This window comes from Rattus norvegicus, chromosome 4, assembly GCF_036323735.1.
Source record: "Rattus norvegicus strain BN/NHsdMcwi chromosome 4, GRCr8, whole genome shotgun sequence".
In the NCBI taxonomy this organism is placed as follows: domain Eukaryota; kingdom Metazoa; phylum Chordata; class Mammalia; order Rodentia; family Muridae; genus Rattus; species Rattus norvegicus.
The window spans coordinates 182,732,714-182,752,935 of NC_086022.1; the positions used below are offsets into that span (position 1 = coordinate 182,732,714).

At 44.3% G+C, this 20,222-nt stretch overlaps 1 protein-coding gene across 2 annotated transcripts in view; it reads left to right on the forward strand.

Moving 5' to 3' along the window:
- Positions 1 to 20,222, forward strand: part of Far2 (fatty acyl CoA reductase 2) — a 113,792-nt gene that overhangs the window by 27,215 nt on the left and 66,355 nt on the right. Inside the window, exons 1-2 of one of the 2 annotated variants that reach the window (XM_039108896.2) lie at positions 6,232 to 6,723; positions 6,822 to 7,092. The gene's annotated coding sequence lies outside the window, so the exon portion shown is untranslated. 2 annotated transcript variants of the gene reach the window in all.

Sequence of the window (20,222 nt, forward strand, 5' to 3'; positions counted from 1 at the left end):
ACCTGCCTTGAGACAAGGTCACATTTTGTAACCACATTTTGGACTGAACTCAATCCAGCTATCTTCTCCCCTCCAACTCCTAAGAACTAAATTACAGGTGTGCACTACTGCATACAACTAGCATGATTCCCATGTAAAGCTGTGTCTGTCTAGTAGCTATTCCCTTGAACCTCAACCAGTTCCTGATCATCTAGAAAATGTTAAACCACATTTCTACTTAGCATTTATTTTAAAATACATAAAACTTAGGTCCTGCGTTCAAAAACCCAACAATCGCATGGTGGCTCACAACTATCTGTAATGAGATCTGATGCCCTCTTCTAGTGTGTCTAAGACAGCTACAGTGTACTTATATATAATAAATAAATGATTTTTAAAATACATAAAACTTAGGAAGCAGACAACTTTACATTACTCTTTTGAAGTTTAGATTTAAGAATCATTCATTGAAATTAAATGTTATACAGTTAAGAGCATCATATTGGCCAGGTGCTCATTCACACCTGTAACCCTAGCACTCAGAGGACTGAGGCCAGACAGTTGCTATGAGTTTCAGGTCAAACCTAGGGTCCAGAGTGAGACCCTATTTCAAAACTCAAATTGATATGAGATCCACCCATAGTATTTTTGAGTAATGCATCCTCAAATTTTTCCATGAGCTGAAATTGGAGATTTCCCCAGAATCCTTTCTTGTCAATAATACCTATGTTTATCTTACTATTGTTCATGTACTGCACACCAAACACATTGTACTTTTCCTTTGCATGACTAACTTAAATCCAGGCGAATGTTAACTCGGAATCTACACCAGGTCAACATTTTAGAGGAAGCCGTATAGAGAAATGTGTCCAAATATGAGCCAGTACAGAGATCTGAGAAGTGGTGAAAATGGTATCTGAGGTCATTGCTAATGCACCTGGATAACTGTACACCCTAAGGGGGTGATGTTTTGTGGCACATATATATATATATGTATGTATGTATGTATGTATGTATGTATGTATGTATAATCAGCACAAAGGTCAAAATAGCTCCAAGAGACCAATCCTCCTCTGTAAAGAACCTTACATAACTCCACCAGGATAATTATCTATCCAGGGCACAGAAATCAATTTGAATTTGTAGTCCTGAGGGAGATCAGGTCAAGCTTAGAATAAGGATGCCGTGGGCAAATTAAGCTGTTTCCACCTCCTTACACTCTGCCCGGAGCCTGAGAGCTGTACTTCTGGACTGGTTTTCACACTGCCTGAAATTATACACACAGGCCAAAGACCTGTGAAGCTCCGATTTGCCATCTTTGGAGAGGAAGATATTTGACCTTGGTGGGCATTTTCTGTTATCTTCCTCTGACCCTCAAAGTTTAAGATGCTCAGTTAAAACTCTCTCCTGTCCTTTAACACCCCTCTCCTCTGGGTTAAATTCTCCATGTGATGGGAAATGAGGGGTGCGAGCCCGGCTGATGTCCCTCAGACATTCTTACCCTGACCTCTTTTCTCTCAGCCTCAGAAGCTCATCCCCAAGGTGTCTCTCTTTTTAAGTGATTCTCAGCTACTCTTATCTTTCGGTTTCTTCCCATTTGCAATATTCCTGTCTTCTACTTCATCAAGGAGGCCTGTAAGGCACATACAGCCTTGTGATACACTATCACCTAATGGAACCTCTTTCCACTTGCGTTTCTTTCGACACACGTAATAATCCCATCAGCTGAAACTAGGATAACGAGAACACGTTTATCTCACTTGTCCTATGTCAAGTGTGCGTCGGAACATTCGTCACGGGACATATTCTGTGCCAGAGGCCCTTTTGAACTCTAAACTTGTGACTGTAACAGTTGGATCTGATGCATCTGAAATGTGGATTTTCCTGAGAAACTGAGGCCCTCTCACACGGTGGCGGCTGTCTGAATGTCTTTACTGGAGCTTTCCCGTGCTCTCCCATGTCCTTTTCTCATCGACCCATTCAGTCAGGACACAGGAAACAAGCAACATACAGCGCTGGAGAACGGGAGCCACCAGTGTGGGCCTCAGATGAAACGCAAGGACAAACTCCCCTACGGCCTCAGCTTTCCCTTATCTAAAAGATCTGCTTTGTAAAGCTTTCAGTTCCTAACTAAGTGATGTCATGTGGTCATTTCTCACCCCAGTAAGATAAAATTCCCCGACCTGATGAACTTCTGTTAGACTGCAAAAGTGTTGTATGGCTGGGTCTCAGATGAATGGTATACACCACACCATGTCATTGCTGGCATTGCATAACGTATGCACTCCTCTCCAGATTTCCCTCTCTCCTTGCTGGCCTCCTCCTCTTCACCCCCAAAAATCTTCTCTTTCAGGTCACATGCATTCCATTATCCTGTCCCCCTCCCATAATTCCCTTTCCATGTTCAATGTCATGTGTGTGTGTGTGTGTGTGTGTGTAACTTGAGTAATCAAATTTAAGTTTGATATAGCTATGTGTGTGCATATATATATATATATATATTTATATCTAGTTTTCATCTATGAGTAAAACATACACTATTTGTCTGCCTGAGGTCTGGCTTATTTTATCTAACACGGTTATTCTCAGTCCTATCTACCTACCCACTAATGTCTTGACTTGGTTCTTCTTTACACCTGAGTAAATTCTTTTTTTTTTTTTTGGTTCTTTTTTTCGGAGCTGGGAACCGAACCCAGGGCCTTGTGCTTCCTAGGCAAGTGCTCTACCACTGAGCTAAATCCCCAACCCCCACCTGAGTAAATTCTTACATGGAGCAGGTAGAACATACAGTAGCTCACTTTCTTTCCCTATCCACATATTGGTAGATCTCTAGGCTGCTCCATGTTTCGCCTGTTGAATAATAACGCATTTTAATAATAGAGCTTTGTCTCTTCCGGTCAGCTGGGAGCTTGCATATTGACTTCTGTGTGAGTCGGTTCAGTGTGCTCTTTTTAGAGACGAAGTTAAATTGACCATTTTGTAATTTCAGGCTCGACTCAAAAAACATGCAATCTCATCTCCATTTGCCACAATCGCTTGCTTTCCCATCTCAGATGGGTGGGCGTGGACCTGGCTTCTGTTCAGAACAGCCTTGTCCTTCCAAAGCCACTGTGCTTCAGAGCAGCGCTCCCCTGCATTTTTCTCGAAATTTCCACCCATTGTTTCATACGCTCTCCAGCAAGTACAGACACTCATGTCATCTTCTCCCACCTTTATTCTTTGAGACTCAGTCTTCCTATGGAGCCCTGCCTGTCCTGGAACTAGCTATGTAGCACAGGCTAGACCCAAAGATATAATGAACCTCTCTGTTTTAGCCTCCACAGTGCTGGTTACAGGTATGAGGCACCATCCTGGCCTTTTTTTTTTTATAAGAATCATTTTATATAATCTTAGTTTGTCTGGCATCCCTTCATATTACATCAACTACAACCTTTTATGTAGTTTTCTTCATTTCTGAAAGCTTGTCTGAAAAATGAAAACACTTGATTTGAGGTATTCTTCAATCATTTCATGTCTTCCATGAATGTATCTTACTTTCTGTTAAAAGACCTTTAATATGATGAACATATATTTCTATACACATGTATATGTATATATATGATATAAAACTTAAGTCTTTAAACCCAACAACTCACAAATATTTTAAGTGGATGTATACGAAGTTACAAAGGATCTTACCACTTATCTGAAAATAAGGATTTTTTTCTTCATGTGTCTATAAGGATGCTAATCCTGTGTATGTGTGCCCACATGTGTAGATGCATGGGGGTGTACATTTGTGAGAGCATTCATGTGGAGGTCAGAGGTTGATAGTGAGTGTTTTCCACACTCGGTCTCTATCTACTGAGCCAGGATTCCTTGCTGAACCCAGAGCCTGGGGATTCTGTCAACCTAGCTAGTCAGTTTGCCCCAGGAACCCCTTCCCTCTGACCACTGATTGCTGGACTCTCAGGCCAGCCATCAGACCCAAACTGATTTTACCACAGTACTTAGGGTTCAAACTCAGGTCCTTAAACTTGCATGGTGAGTGCTCTACCCATTGAACCACCCCCGCCCCCATCCAGGCTCCTGTGAGAACTTACAGGAGACAATGTGCCCCTTGGTCTAGCTGGTACATTTGTGTCCTGCAGCTGTGGTTCTTCCCCATGCTATCAACAGCATCCTTGCCCACTCTGCGTGTTTTCTAGTGAATTTGCTGTGTAGATCCACTTCACAAATGTCAAAGGCTTTGGCAAGTCTGTGGTTCTCTCCTAGATCCTGGACTCTGCCTGTCACTATCCCATAACAGAAGCTAAGATCTGTACATTAATGTGTTTGGCTGTGCTCTGTCCAAACTCAGAGCAGCAGGCTATAGCTGGGATCTGGCCCCTGGGCTCAATCTTCTGGCCCTTGTTCTACATATTTCAGACTCACTTCACTTGGCTTGATGGTAGATCCTGCACCATCATTCCTGCACCGTCATTCTGGTTGTATGGCTTCATTGACCTTTGAATATAAAGAAGATAAACCCAGAGGTTCCTCATTCTTGCCTAATGATAAAGTATATTGTTTGTTCTGTTCTTCTGCTAAGGGTCTCACACAAACTGTTTACATCTCTGCTCTTAAAGCAAACTGTAGTCTGAGTTAACATTGTCATTTTATTGTAGTCGTTACATACAAGATCTCAACCTGGTTTGAGGGTATTTTTGTGTGTGTGTGCAAGGTCAACCATAAATATCATTCTTCAAGAGTCATCCATTTGGTTTCTCAAGACAGTCTCTCCTTGGGATTTGCGTCCGTCCACGTAGACTGGCTGACCACTGAGCTCAGGGATCCTCCTGTTTCCCACTTTCCCAGTGTTGGTTATAGGTGTGTGTCAACACAGTTAGCTTTTTATGTGAGGTCTGTGATGCAACTCGGGTCCATACACTTACATGACAAACGCTTTGTCAACTAAGCCATCTCTCCAGCCTGAGCTCCTGATTCTTGACCCTTAATTTTCCAATTCTGTTCATTTGCAGAGTAGTAAACACCCCTGAATCTTCTAACTAGTGATACTCTGACATCTTTCCAATCTACCAGTGAAGACTTCGGCCAAGCTGCCATTACTCCATGAACATGTAAGGATGTGTCTATGGTTCTGTAAGCTAAAATAGGCGCCACAAAGTTATGAGTAGCTGCAGTTGACCCCTTGAAAACAGGTCAAGGTGAAGAGCTTCTGGTGGCTCTTCATCATTAAACACCCCCCCTTGAGATGGTCACATGTGTAAGCTCAGAGAAGCCCCAGAGCTCTGGTAGGCCCACCTTCTTTGGTATCAGATTCTCCACTTTGAGGCTGCTGTGTAAAGTACAACTGCTGAGGGAACTCTGGTGACACTTGATTTGACAAAGTCACATATTCCCATGACAAAGCTTTCAGTTAGTCACATTAAGGTTCCAGGATGCTTGTGAGGGGCATTTTCAAGTCACCAACTTGAACTAAAGATTGTCTGTGGAGGAGAAAAACAGTTAAGTTTGTTGTTTTGGAGTCCCTAGCACTCCCAGCAACCGTGCTTACTTCCCAGGACTAGCTTGTCATTGCTTTGCAAAATGAGACAATGAATTCTCGACTCTTGGGAGTACTCCTTGGTAAAGCAAGACCTGTGGTTTATCAGAAAGTTGGTCAAGTGTGGCTTGATTGCGGCTCTGGTAAGTCTTAAGGTAAGGGGATAGATAGAGGTGGCCATACAAGTGCCTTCTGGGAGGGAAAACTCTCGTGGTCTCTCACCTCCTCCATCGCGTTTGATGCAAAAATGAGTAAATTCTGTTTTGTTATACTTTTTCAAATGAAGTAAATTAAATTGTCCCTTTTACAATATAAATCTGAATATTCTGAGTAAAAAAATCAGAGGTGCTGGGGAGGTGGCTCAGTGAGAGGACTTGCCTAGCATGTGTTCTCTCTCTCTCTCTCTCTCTCTCTCTCTCTCTCTCTCTCTCTCTCTCTCTCTCCCTCCCTCTCTCATGTACAGAGACAGACAGACAGACAGACAGACAGACACAGACACAGAGACACAGAGACACAGAGACACAGAGAAAGATTAAGCTAATGAAGTCTGAAGTCCCTACAAGATTTTTCAGGTTCTAAAACCCAAAGGACTAAAGGAGAATTATTTGAAAAGGAAAAGCAATTCACATTTATTCAGTGCTTGCTGGGTGCCAAGACTGGCAGAGTGTGCTTTATGTGTACAGCCTCCTCCAAGACTCTTCCAACTAGTTAGGAGTTGGAAGATCTATGCAAGTTTTCACCAAGCCGACTTCTGATAACTCCAGAGCCCTGGAGTTCTTTCAACACCATCTCCCGGGGTTTGGACTCTAACTGACCTTTGTTACCTATTTAGCTCTCAACAGATCTCTATCTCGTTTGTGACTGAACTAATAACACTGATGGAACATGGAGGCATCTAAGTTTATTTAAGGGGCGAGGCCCATTAACTATGCAACAGTTTTATGGCAGTTAACGGTGGGGAATATTCAACAAAATGAAAGAGGAAATGGCAACAAAGAAAATGTCAGAATAAACACTCTGGCTCCTTCCTGGACACCCGCTTCTGCATTTATAAACAAATGCACCCTGAGCTCCACAGTGAGCACTGGAAGAGGTTTCTTTCTGCCCCATGAGAACACAGACAGCTAAAGGCACCTCTCCAAAGCAAGCCCTCAGCAGGCACCTCGTCCTTGGACTCCGGAGCCTTTGGGACTCTGAGCACTATTACATTTATGATATCTGTGAGTGTTTGAAAAGAGATTTCTCTTTAAATTGTGGCTAAACTTCTTGCTTATTTTCTGAGACAAGCTCAAACGGTTTTTAATTCTTATACTTCTAGCGATGCGAGCTTTCGCCTTAACATTTGTAGCGTGGCAGCAAAGTCGGCGACCTCACAGCACATTGACCTTAAGGCAGTTCCTGTAGCAGTGTCAGAGTCACAGCAAATTGAGTGAAAAGGACAGAAAGTTCCTACATTCAGGTTGGGGGAGATGGATCAGTGAACAGTGCTTGCTACCCAAGGTGGAGAGCCTGCGCTTGTGACCCAGCACACACACAGAAAGCCAGGCACGGTGGCATATATCTGCAATTCCAGAGCTGTGGAAGCAGAGGTAGGTGGACTCTGGGAGATCATTCAACCAAGCTGAAATGGTCAGCTCTGTGTTGTGAGACCCTGCCTCAAAAAGCAATACAGAGAGTGATTGAGAAAGAGATCTAAAGTCAGCTGTGCAGACACAAGTGCAGGTACACACACACATGTGCATACACAAAACACATACACATCCCCACGTGTATGCACACACATACACACAGGTGCTTATGCACACATACATGCATGCACACATACATGTACACACAGGTGCTTACACATACATACACAGGTGCTCAAACACATGAACACACACACCCACATGCATGCACACACGTACACACAGGTGCTCACACACACACACGTGCTCACACACACACACACATGCATGCACACACATGCATGCACACACATATACACAGACGCTCACACACACACATATGCACACACACAGGCCCTTGCACACACAAACACACACTTACAATAGAGTTTGTACTGATGTAGCACTCCTATTAGTTTGGACAAATATCTAATGGTGTGTGTTCCCCCACCTCCATTTTAGTGGCCTACAGGGTAATTCCACCAAACCAAAGTCCTTGATGCTTCTCCATAGTCTCTCCCTGATTCAGCCCATGGTCTTCTCTGTGGGCAGTGTCACAGCTGAACATAAAAGTTCAGTCTCTGGTACTGGTTTCATTTATTTTTTTTTCATACTCTGGTATCTTTCCTCCAAATCTTTTCATGCTTGGAAGCTCATTTTTTTTTGTTATAGAAGTCTGTTTAATCTAGATACACAGTCTGTTTATCTGTCCCTCCAATAAAAGTCTTCCTGACTTCTGTTAAGTTGAGGCAATGGCAAATATTTGTGACAGGCTTGAATTTGGATTTCAGTCCCTTTAGGCAAAAACAAAGACTCTCATGAATGGATGTATCAAGGGTACATTGGATTCTGTTAGAAACTACCAGACTGTCTTCTTAAGGCTCCTTACCATATGTACTGTCTTGGTAGTGGCTGAGAGTCCCTGTGACTCCTGCCGCTCACCGGAATTTTATGGTGGTTTGTGGAAGGGGCTGGTGTGAAGGCCGGAACCTATGATCAGAAATGACAGCTGGTGGAAAAAAACACCTGGCTTTCTTATCAGCCTGTCCTGATACAGAGAAGGAAGGGAAGAGGGAGGGACCTGGAGTAGAACAATAGTCTGCCAACAAACACCATAAGCTAGAGTCAATATGCGTGGTCTACAAGAAGAAGATAACTTGGCTAAACTACAACCAGGAAAAGAGAGAGCATGGAGTGCTCTCGACATGGCTCATGGGGCATGGTCCCCAAGTTAAGTCTCTCCGAGACCAGAATTGCTTTGTTTTAAGATTTATTGTTATTTTTATGTATATGAGGGTTTTGTCTGTGTATACCTAAGTGTCCTGAATGCATGCCTGGTGTCTGAGGAGGCAAGAAGAGGGTGTAGGATTCCTTGGAACTAGAGTTACAGACAGTGTGGGTGATGGAAACTGAACCTCAGTCCTCTGCAAGAACAGCCAATGTTCTTAACCACTGAGCCATCTCTCCAGGCTCACCCGCCCCACCCCCCCAAAAAAATCTGGATTTTGTGTGTTTATGTTTTCTAATCAGTCTTGGGAGAAGTTATATTAAGTCTTGATTTTTCTTTAACCCTTCTCTGGCAGCAGGGGTTTCAGTGGACTTCCTCATTTCATCCTTCCCACTCTTTTCACCTGAGAGTTAACACATCTGTTTAGAGGCTCCTCCGAGTCTCTGATCCTACCCACTGGGGGTAAAAGCAGCCTGCGTGGAGGGAGCTCCAACAGCTACTTTCACGTTTTTACTAAACTAGATGCCAGCCAGTCTTCCTTATTGCTAAAAAATCCTTCCCGAATATCACAACCAGGACTGGCCTAGTGATTTCTTTTAAAGGGAGATATGTGCATTTTTGGAAGCATAGAGGAAAAAAGAAGAAACTATCTGAAAAAAGTTATGGATGTATGAAGAATAAAGAGGTGTGTCTTAGCTGTGGTGTTTTATTGCTGTGAAGAGACACCATGACCATGGCAATTTTTATAAAGGAAAACATTTAATTGGGACTGTCCTACAGTTCAGTGGTTTAGACATGGCAAGAAGCACAGTGGTGTCTCTAGGGTGCGGGAGAGGTAGTTGAGAGTCATACATCTAGATTGGCAGGCAGAAGGAAGAAAAAGTGACATTGGGCCTGGCTTGAGTACTTGAAATCTCAAATCCCACCTGCAGTGACATACTTCCTCTAAAAAGGCCATACCTCACAATAATGCCACTGCCTGATGATCTATGAGTTTATGGCAGTCATTCATATTCAAACAAATAAGATAGTAGGGAGATCAATTTAGAACACCCATGACTACAGAGAAACAAACACAGGAACACAGTCAGAGAGGAGCAGGGAAGGTTTGGAAGGTACTTGAATTTTTTTTTCTAAGGAGATCCCATGGAAATCCCCAAAAAACCCAGGATGCTGCCAAGACAATAGGTTGCTCTCTGCAAACTGACAGTGGGGTCCCATTGTGGAAGAGAACACCCACACAATTCATTGGGCATGGAGAAGGCAATCTGGTGCTTACACAGAACCTTCACCCCTTTGTTCCAGTACCTTTGGTATGAGAAGGTATCCTGAAGGCTACCAAAACAGGTTAATACCAACCACCCCACAAAATCTTTGACTTTCAATCTGTCCTGCCTGCAAAATCTGCTAGGGCAATGGAGGCACAAAGTTTGTGGGAATGACCAACCAGTGTCTGATTTTACTTAAGGCTCATGCCAGGAGATGGAACTCATACCTGACAATGATTAAGTGACCAAGAATCAGAGACTAGATACCCCAGAGAAGGAGGATAAAACCAAATACTACTGGTAAAAAAAAATTATCTATAAAATGACTTCTAATGACATTCTGCTATACTCATAGATCAGTTACTCAGTCATCATCAGAGAAGCTTTCTCTTGAAGCAGAGAGGAACAAATACAGAGACCGAGAGAGAGAGAGAGAGAGAGAGAGAGAGAGAGAGAGAGAGAGAGAGAGAGAGGAGAGAGAGAGAGGAGAGAGAGAGAGAGAGGAGAGAGAGAGAGAGAGAGAGAGAGAGAGAGAGAGAGAGAGCGCACTTGGAACACACAGTTCTAAATGGGATGTCTCCATAAACATCCCTCCCTTCAGAGCTCAGGGAACCTCATGGAAGAGGAGGCAGAAAGAACCAGTGGGAATGGAGAAGAGCAGAAAAGCAAGACCCCCTAAATCAACAGAGCAAAGCTCATATAAACTCACAGAAACTGAGGCAGCATGCACAGAGCCTTCACAAGTCTGCCCTGGTCCTCTGCACATATATTATCTCTTCCAGCTTGGTATTTTTATGGGATTCCTGAATATGTGAATGCGTGGGTCTCTGATCCTTGTGCCTTCTCTTAGGGCTCGGTTCCTTCTGTTGGTTTTCCTTATCCAACTTTGACATGATGGGGTTTTTTTTATGTTTGTTTCTTTGTTTGCTTGTTTTATCTTACTATATTTTCTTAAGAAAAGAAAAAAATTCCAAAAGCCAAGAAGGGTCCTGGGGAAAAAAGCCCCCTCCCCAAAAGGCCCCATTTGAAAGTGTTTATAAGTAGAATGCACAGACTCCATGATTCTGTCATTTAGCTGAGGTGGCTCTTGGTGTATTTGGGATCATGGGTCTATTAAGGACATCCTTGGTGGAGAGAAAACTCACCTGAAGGAATGTTTTCAATCTACCTGAACTGTGCACTAAGTTACTCAAGCAAAACTTGCTTTGAGGATAAGGGGTTTGTTACAGTCTTACTCTGCACAAGAGCCATTTCCTGCTGTTGGCATTAGTTTCCCAGTCATCTCTAATGGGCCATGAATTTTGTGACTCGAATAGTACATGATCTCTTAAGCCAATATATCAGGTGTGTGGTTGTATTTCTAGGGCAAAGTTGGAAGTGACTCTTAACATGTGCCCGAGGATCACTACGTAAGCAAGGCAGAGCGCCAGCACTTGAGCAACACGCCCTGCCCAAGCACAGCAAAAGCAGCTAATCCTCTAACACTTCAACAATATGAGCATTAGTCTCATTTTGTTGATTGACTAAGATTTAGAAAGATTAAGCGGTTTGCCTAAAGTTTTATTAAGCAACTCTTTAAGCATCTGGTACTGTGTAAAAGAATTCAAGTTAAGCAAATCATGGCTTTGGTACATTTGTACAGGCTATTGTGAGGGGGTGTCGAGATCGTTCCACAGATAAAGTGGGTTTTTGTGGGAACACCAGTGAGAGTTCTTTTCTTGAAAAATAAGGTGGAAATGAGAGAGGATACCTTACGTCAACCTTTGGCCTCCACATGTGCACATGTAGGTGAGCAGAATTTCACACGTGTGCAACACACACATATACACATTTTACAAACTAAAATATAACACACAGTTTTGGAATGTCAGCACTCAAGGTTACCCTCAGCTAGGTAGTGAGTTTCCGGCCAGCCTGGGCTACGTGAGACTATCTCAAAACTTAAAGCAAACAAAAAAAGCAAAAACAGAACTTACAATTTTAAAATATCTGTACTTGAGATTATAAAAGCAATGTTCGAACTTGGGGCTTGACTCTAATGCCAACCTAACGACCTAGAGGTTTGGCCTCCTCCCAGACTCTGGGTGCTGGCTTTAAGAAGTGAGGCAATCTTGACACCCAAGCAAGGAACACACCCCAGACACTTGAACTTGAGACAAAGCAATGGCCTGTGCATGGAACAAGAATGTGCGTGAATCACAGATTCACTTCTAGATTTATCCACGTAGAGCAACGAGCATAGCTTCCTGTAGCATTAAGTGTGCCATCCATGCATCTGTCTGCACTTTCACTGTGGTGTCAACTTACCTGTGGCCAACCTGAAAACGCTGACTGTTCCAGAAACAAACAAATCTTCGGTTTTAAACTCCATGCCTTCCTGAGAACTCGCAGCGCTCATCTGAGAGAGAGCCACCCCTCCTGTCCATTCTGTATACACTGCCCACCTGCTCATCCCTTGCCCTCTTAAACATAACTCTCAGCCTTCAGTGTTCATTACCAACATGCACAGCTTTTTCACAGACGACAGAAGCTTTAGAACTTTGGTGCTTTGAAGTGTGTTTCTCCCTCTGTGAACAAGGACAGAAAATTCTGTGGTCCCACCTGCCAGGACAGAAACAGCAGGGCCGATTTTAGATCTGAAGATGCATTTATGTCTCAGTCTCTATTTTCCTTCCTGTCCTACCTCCTCTTGGTCCTGCCCATCCTGACCACCCAGAGGCATTTGGGCCAATGCTCATTTCCCACCCCTCCCATTCTCTTTGACCTATACACCCAACTACTTGTCAAGCAAATATTCAAAGTGCTGAGTGAGAGGCATATGGTAGAGATGGAAAGATAGCACCATTCTCCTGTTCTCAGGGCATGGAAAGTCTAAAGGGAAGACAGATTTGGAAACTGCTGCCATGTCCCTGGCAATTGTGACTATATGGTAGAGGCTGTTGGCCTTATCTCTGCAGTGAAGCTGGGCCTGGTAAGGAAGGCAAAGGTGATGTGTGTGGCCAGAGTGTGTGGACTTGCTGAGGGGCATGAGTAGAAGTGTGCACCAGCCAGCCTGAGTAGGTGTGCTTCGTGGCACCATGAGAATTCAGAGTGTATCCCTGTCCTTCTACAAGGTGAGCTGGGAAAGCTTCAGCTGAGAGTAGGTTGGATGTACATTCATTTAAAAGGATCAGCCAACAGCTGCATGGACAAGGAGAGAGTACAAGAAATCTCAAGGGAGTAAGCAAGAGGTTAATGGGGCAGCATCTTCAAGGCTATAGATTGATCTGAGGTGAGAAATGAGTGTCATGGGGCACTAAGGGGAAGTGATGCCTTCTTGAGGCCTAATTCAGGAGTTGGGGTGGTATAGTATGCTTATGTGACCTTGTTAACACCTTCACTGCCATTATAGGAAGTCATCACGATGTTGTCTGTGCTGATTTTGTCAAACTTCACATGGGACGCTGGGGATTTGTGGAGGTGAGTCAGTGTGAGTGGTTGTGTACTTCAGAGCTAAGGTGACTCTAGAGGAGCTCTGACGATCGGCACCTGATAGCCCTTGTGTAGAAAGCCCCACACAAGATTTGTTTAGCTTGAGTTTTAAAATAAAGCTCATGCCTTTGTTTGTACGACTGCTACCCACTGCCTCCCTGTTCTGCTATTGGACTCGGGCCTCACACATGTGTGTGGATTACATGCATTAGTGACTAACTCCAGCGCATGGTTGTGACATTAGGGAAAGAAAAGCACCTCCCGGAGGAACCATTCATGCAAGAGCAAGTCCAGCTTTGAATTCTCTACCTCAAGCTCTTCCTATGCCTTCTGTCTCCTATCTCCTACATGAGCCTAAATCTGTGCCTCCTCTGTCCTTGTGTGTCCGTTCTGTCTGTGTACGTGTGTGTGTGTGAGCGAGTCGTGTGGCTGTCAGTGTGTGCTGTGTACATCTGATCCTAACAGAAGGCTTTGCTCTGTATTGGACATCACAGACACCATCACATGAAAAAAGGATGGGGTACTTTTCAGAAATCTTTAACAAGGAATTAAGACACGAGCTACAACAGACCCAGATAGCAAACACCCCTGTTTATAAATCAATGTCCATAGTAGATGCTTTCAAGTTTTATGGTGGATTTTAGGAAGCTGTCATAATAATATGATACAGGCATATTATTATGGTCAGGGCATGGGAAAGCAGGTAACTTAAGATACTGCTCTCTATTAGTTTGGGTCATAAAAGTTGACTGTATAGGAAATCTGAAGCAAGAAAGTTTGATTACTATGCGGGTCTCTTAAAAGCAGGTTAAACAGTCTGAGCACACCTTAGGCTAGCTGTCTTAAGTGACTCCAATGTGTATGACTAACTCTGGCTGTGAGGTCCAGCAGAAGTTCCAGTCTCTGTAAGAGATATTTTCAGAACATTAAGCTATACTCCACCCCTCCTTATAATTTTTGAGTCAGGTCTCACCAAGCTATGTAGATTGGCCTCAGATTGTGTCTGTAAGCCAGACTGGCTTTGAACTTGAGTTATACCTGCCTCAGACTTCTATGTAGCTGGGAATATAGGCTTGACCCACCATTTTTGTAGAACACTACAAGTTAGGAATCATTACTTTAAATCAACACACACACACACACACACACACACACACACACACACACACACACACGAGCTCTCAGTTCATGATATCTGTCTCTAATTTCCCAAAGAACAGTGTAGGAGAGGTTGTAAATGCAGTCCTCTGTTCATGTGGAAGGACACCTCATAGATGATATCCTTTGTAAATCCTGATTAGTGAGAAGGGTCTCAAAGTCACACTGTGAGTCCTGTGTAATCCTCCTCTGAGGGCATTAGAAATATTTCATCCTTGCCATATTACTTCATGTGCATAAAAAAAAACTGAGCCTCTGTATGGGAACAAAGGTCTCGCCTGCACAGGGAATGTGGTAACCACCAGCCACTCAAAAGTCACAGACAATCCTGAGCTCAATGTCAGAGGTAAAGTGGTGTCTCTCATCATGTCCCACAAAGAGAGGTCCCACATCATCAGTAAGGGAGAGCTTGGAAAACAGCCAGTGGGTACCTGTCAACTCTACATGATATCTCTCCTCCTTCCCAGAGAATAAGGTCCTCAGCAAGAGGCCTGGGCCACTAGGCATGACAGAAGAGGAGGAGCTGACCTGTGTCTAACACGGACGTCATCCTTGAGAGGAGCTCAGTTAAGAGCATGGTCACTCTTGTAAAGGACAGAGATTTGGTGCATATGCACACAAACTTAAAAAGACCAAATTCCACAGGGCAGGCATTGGCTTCCCAGAGAGAGGCTGAAGGATAGTTTTTCACCAGCTTTCTCCTAAGTTGGTTTGAAGCTGACCTCAGAATATGGGGCCCATGAGGACTTGAAGTACACAGCCTTGTGAAGGAGATACAGCTCCTTGAGGAAATGGCTCCCAGGAAGACACAGCTCTGTGTAAACATAGGCCCCCTGCCTCTGCTCCTCTGTGAAGACATGGCCCTAATCTCTCATTGTAATTGATATTACAACAAGATCATCGACAAAAATGTCATTAAAAGAAGTGATGAAAATTCTCACACATTTTGTGGAGGAATTAACACACACACACACACACACACACACACACACACACACACACGGAATCACTTAGACATAAAAGGTGTCCAAGATAAAACACACACACATGCACAAACACACATGCGCAAAACACACATGCACAAACACACATGCACAAACACATACACACACACACACACACAAAAGGAGTAACTTGGAAATAAAAGGTGTCCAAAATAACATGCACACACTCACAAACACACACACACACACACATACACACACACGGAGTCACTTGGACATAAAAGGTGTCCAAGATAACACACTCACACACACAAACACACACACATGCACAAACACACAAACACACACATGCACAAACACACACACACGCACAAACACACACATGTACACACACACATACACAAACACACATACATACACACACATGCACAAACACACAAACACACACACACACACACACACACACACACACAAGACACCTGCTCTTACCAGGTCTTTCCTGTCAGACACTGAGGATCTGTTATCCACTGCAGTGATTACACGTAGTTGTCACATTATTCTATGAAGAAATCCGAGATTCTGGGTTGAACTGGTTCATTAAACCTCCCGAATTCCCAACCTCCACTTACTTCACTCCATGGTGGTTCTGGGGAGCCTCGCCTAGTGCAAGCTGGTCCTTGTGCCATGTGTGGATGTTAAAGTTGCTGGTCCTTTCTGAAACCCAAATCTTTGCAGAGGTCTTCAGAGGTTACAGGGAGGTCTGTGCACTAGGGATGAGTGTGTCCTCTGTGTGTCCTCTGTTCTTGGCCCAGCCTGTACCTAGTTTCTGTTCTACATGTGAGCATTGGCTCCTTCACCTACTGATTCAAACACACAAACAGCCATTTCACAGAGACTACCAAATGAGTACACCAGGAAAGTATGGATGAGTGTGGTGTGTAGACCAGTGCCATACGTGGAGCTCTCCCTGTTGTAGTCAGTATGTCTAGATCAGGTGCAGACAAGACCCTCAGGAGAGGAGCAAAGGTTTCATGTGACCCACTAAACTCAAAAGAAATGAAACTCACAGCCAGGCTACAAGGTCCTTACCCTGAGAAGCTTCCTTAAGGACTAAAAGGATCTCGGTAGGGGGCGGGGGGAGACTTATAAAGTATCCGGTCTCAGAAGTCCTGACTCCCAGACAACTGTATCCCATAGCTGAGTGTTAAATATCCAGATATTTAGTGTTAAAGCTTAAAAGGACCCAGAGATTATTCCTATCTTTAAAAAAATATTGTGTTTAAATTTTTTTTGATTGGAGACTACCCCATATGCAAAGTTTAATTTTCTGTTTACTGGTTTGCTCGTGGTTTGTTTTATCTTGGTCTTGAGGCAGGATTTTGTGTTGCCCATGCTGTCGTAAATTTTGTTTATAGCTGAAGATGACCTTAAATGTCTGATGCCTCTGCCTCTACCTCCCAAATGCCAGGATCACAGGAGTGGAGCACCATTCCCGTCTAAAAGCTTATTTTAAAAATGAGACCTCTGATTCAGGTTAGAGGCATGGTGTTACTGATCCCATCTCTGAGGAGTGAATCTCTAACGGATGCAGCCATTCTGACTGAAGCTTTATAGTTCCTTACTGGAATTCCTAGTGAGTGGAGCTATTGGGAGTGAAAACGGTGACAGTGTGTTCCTGAGACAGCTTGCTCCCAGAGACGTGTCTCTACTGCTCTGCCTGACTCACTACTCAGGGTATTACTAAAACCGTGTGCTTTGCACCTTGTCTCATGCTGCTTTTGGCTGCTCATGTGTTCCTGTCCCGTCAAAAGTAACTAAGACACTGCATCCAAGAGTGGCATTTAAACACTTTTACCTGACACAGGTGCTCGTTGGCTCTTTGAGATGGATTGGGAAACCGCTGGTGCTTCCTAACCATTGGCTTGCATTCAACCTGGCAGGCAGCCTCAGACCCCAAGAGCCATGCTACAGCCTCACAGGGCATGTGACTTTCCCACAATGTTCCTCTATGGCTGCCTTGAGTAAAATTATGGTCTGGCTTTGCTTCAGAGCTTCTGGTCCACGTCCAGAAATCAAAGGGTTTACTGACTCTGAGTTAAATGGAAGGTTCCTTGGGATCCAATGTGCCTGTGTGTACACACGCACCTGTGTCGAAGCAAGCATACTTATGTTTGCATGTATGTAGGGAAGCTTGAAGTCAATGTTGGGCATCTTTCCCCATCATCTCTGCCTTGTTTTCTGAGACAGGATCTCTCCCTGAACCTAGAACTCACCTATTTGCCAGCCTAGTTGGCTATCAAATTCCAGGGATCCAGAAGAGTACATCCCAGACCTGGAATTACAGATGTGCACAGCAGTACCCTGCTTTTTACGTATATACTGGGGATCTAGACTCAGGTTGTGTTTTCTTGGCAAGTGCTTTAACTGACTCGTCTCCTCAGCTCTCTTGAGTCTTTTTGAGACTGCCTCACTGAGGCAGTCAAGCTGCCTCAAGCTCAGGCTGACCTTGAACTCTTGACTCTTCCTATACTAGCCTCGCTTGAGAACTTACAGGCATAAGCCAAAATAACCCAGATGACTTTTATCTCTCTTTGAGGTGATAAGACACACTGACATTCAAAGGCTGGAAAGACTATGAAGTCTTGTGCCAGGAAGAGCAAAGAGCAGAAAGGGAAACTACCATGAGGAGCTGGTAGCTGTGCAGAACGCTGCTGCAGGAGCTGTACTGCCGTGGGTGTGGTGGGAATGATGCCTGATGGGGCACAGAGGCTCAGGCTCACAGTGGGCCTGAGGTAAATCAATCAGGGAGCCTCAGTCGTCCCTGAATGGAGGGCCATCTGGGAGAGGTTTTTTAAATGCTGAGATGGAGCCACACAGGAAGGCACAGGAAAGTTGTGGTGACTTTGGGGTTAGGAAGAGAAGTCCTAGGAAACCAAGCTTGTTCGGTCGTGGTAAAAAAAAAAAAAAAAAAAAAAAAACATGGTGTCAAGGAGAACATGGGAAGGCAGAAGGTAGGTTTTATCTAGTTGTCCCAAGGCCTAGTAGGCTGGCCAAGGAGTTTTACAAACAGTCCTGTCGTGTACTGCCAGGGTAGCTTACACTTACAACTGGAACATCCCAGACGTAATGCCTTCTACCACTCCCATCTGCCCACTTCTGCCTAGCGAATGGGAACCTCAGTTTAACATCAAGTAAGTATAGACTCCTGCAAGGACCTCATTGGTTCCGAGACGTAAACAGGAGTAGGACAGTGGTGTTGGCCAGTTCAGCTGCCTATGTAGTTCCTCTGAAAACCAGGAGAGGGCACCACATAAGTCCCCACAAAGTTCAGTGCCACCCTGAGCACCTTTCAGTAGGACAAGGGGCCCTGGTGATGATAACATTTCTGCCATTTTGCCTCTTGCTACTGTGGCTTGTCTTGCGGTCTCTACTCCCCCCTTCTTATTTTTCTTCGGTTTTTCCTTATTGTGCATATGACTGTTTTTACCTGCATGTATGCACATGTACCACGGATGTGCCTGATGTCCCTGCAGGTTAGAAGACATCGCAAGATCCTCTAGAACAGGAGCTACTCATGGTAGTGAACCAACACCATGGGGTGCTGGGAATCAAAGCTGCAAGATCTACAAGGGTTCCTAACTGCTGAGCCATCCTCTCTAGCCCCCTTTTCTTTTAAAGAGTGGGTATTGAAATTCTGACCCTACTGTGTATTTATATAAATCTATATAAAACATTACTTCGTGTTAGGTTGTGTTTTAATGGCACAGGAAGTGAACAGCCCCAAATGAACTCTGGGTTCAGCACTTCCTGACTGCACAAGCACGTGGGCACAACTGCTGCTCTTCAGCTGGGAGTACACACGACGATTGAAATCCTGCCGTGCTTCTTGCTCTGTGTCCAGCCACTCCCAGGACTCTGGGCAATGCTCCAGCCTGGCAATGCAGCATTGGTCTGACTGTGCTAGTAAGGGACACATCAGAGGCTGAGGCAGAGAAAGCTCTCTCTGACACTGTTGTCATTGTTCTTGACCAAGCACAGCAAATGTCTGCTGAGCGGTCTCCACACTTACTACTAGATTTCTCTTTAAAGATGCTATTAGTGGGTTTTGTAAGAAACATAATTCCTCAGAAAGTTTATTGAAAATGTTGGCCTTGAGAAGGGCAAAAGTGCGATTTGAGCCCATGTGTTTCTGGATACAAAATTGTGAATTCTGGGAGCCTGTGAATCCTGAGGTGAGAGGTGTCTGTGACATCTTAGGGCAGTAAATTATCACATGCGTTCGTTTGTGTCTCAGACACACACTAGTGAAGTGAACTTCTTAACAGTGGGAGGAAACTAAACAAAGTCACAGAGGAATGTTCCAGGGTAAGGTGCAGCTTCCATGTGGCCAAAACCAGATAGGGAATCCAACCTATTGCCAATAGATTAAGTATACTCTGGAAGGAAGGGCGAGGCTAGACATACCGGAGCTGTGTGGCAGAAACTCCGGTGGACACAATTCAGAGTGAGTTCGATGAGGAAAGAGACTCAAGGGTGTGCTCACTGGAAGAGTCCAAGGTCACAGAAGACTTGCACAGGGCCAGCAAGATGGTGCAGCAGGTAAAGCCATTTGCTCTGAAGACTGAAGATGTGAGTTCAAGCCCCAGAACCCATGTGATGAAGGAGAGACCTGGCCCCTGGAAGATTCCCTCTGACCTGCACATCCATGCTGTGGCTTGCAATACACACACACACACACACACACACACACACACACACACACACACACATACACACACACACACACACACACACGCACGCACACACAATGTAATGTTAAAAGGTTTCAGTTTGGTTTAGTAACATGTCCCCCTCAGTGTCATGTCCTCAGCATGTGCTGCCTTCAGGGCTGCTGTTGATTTCACCAGTATTTCCTGTGCTTCAAGTGTCTAACGTTCTTTCTTTCCTAAGTGAGGTGGATCAGATCAGACATTGGCTTTATGA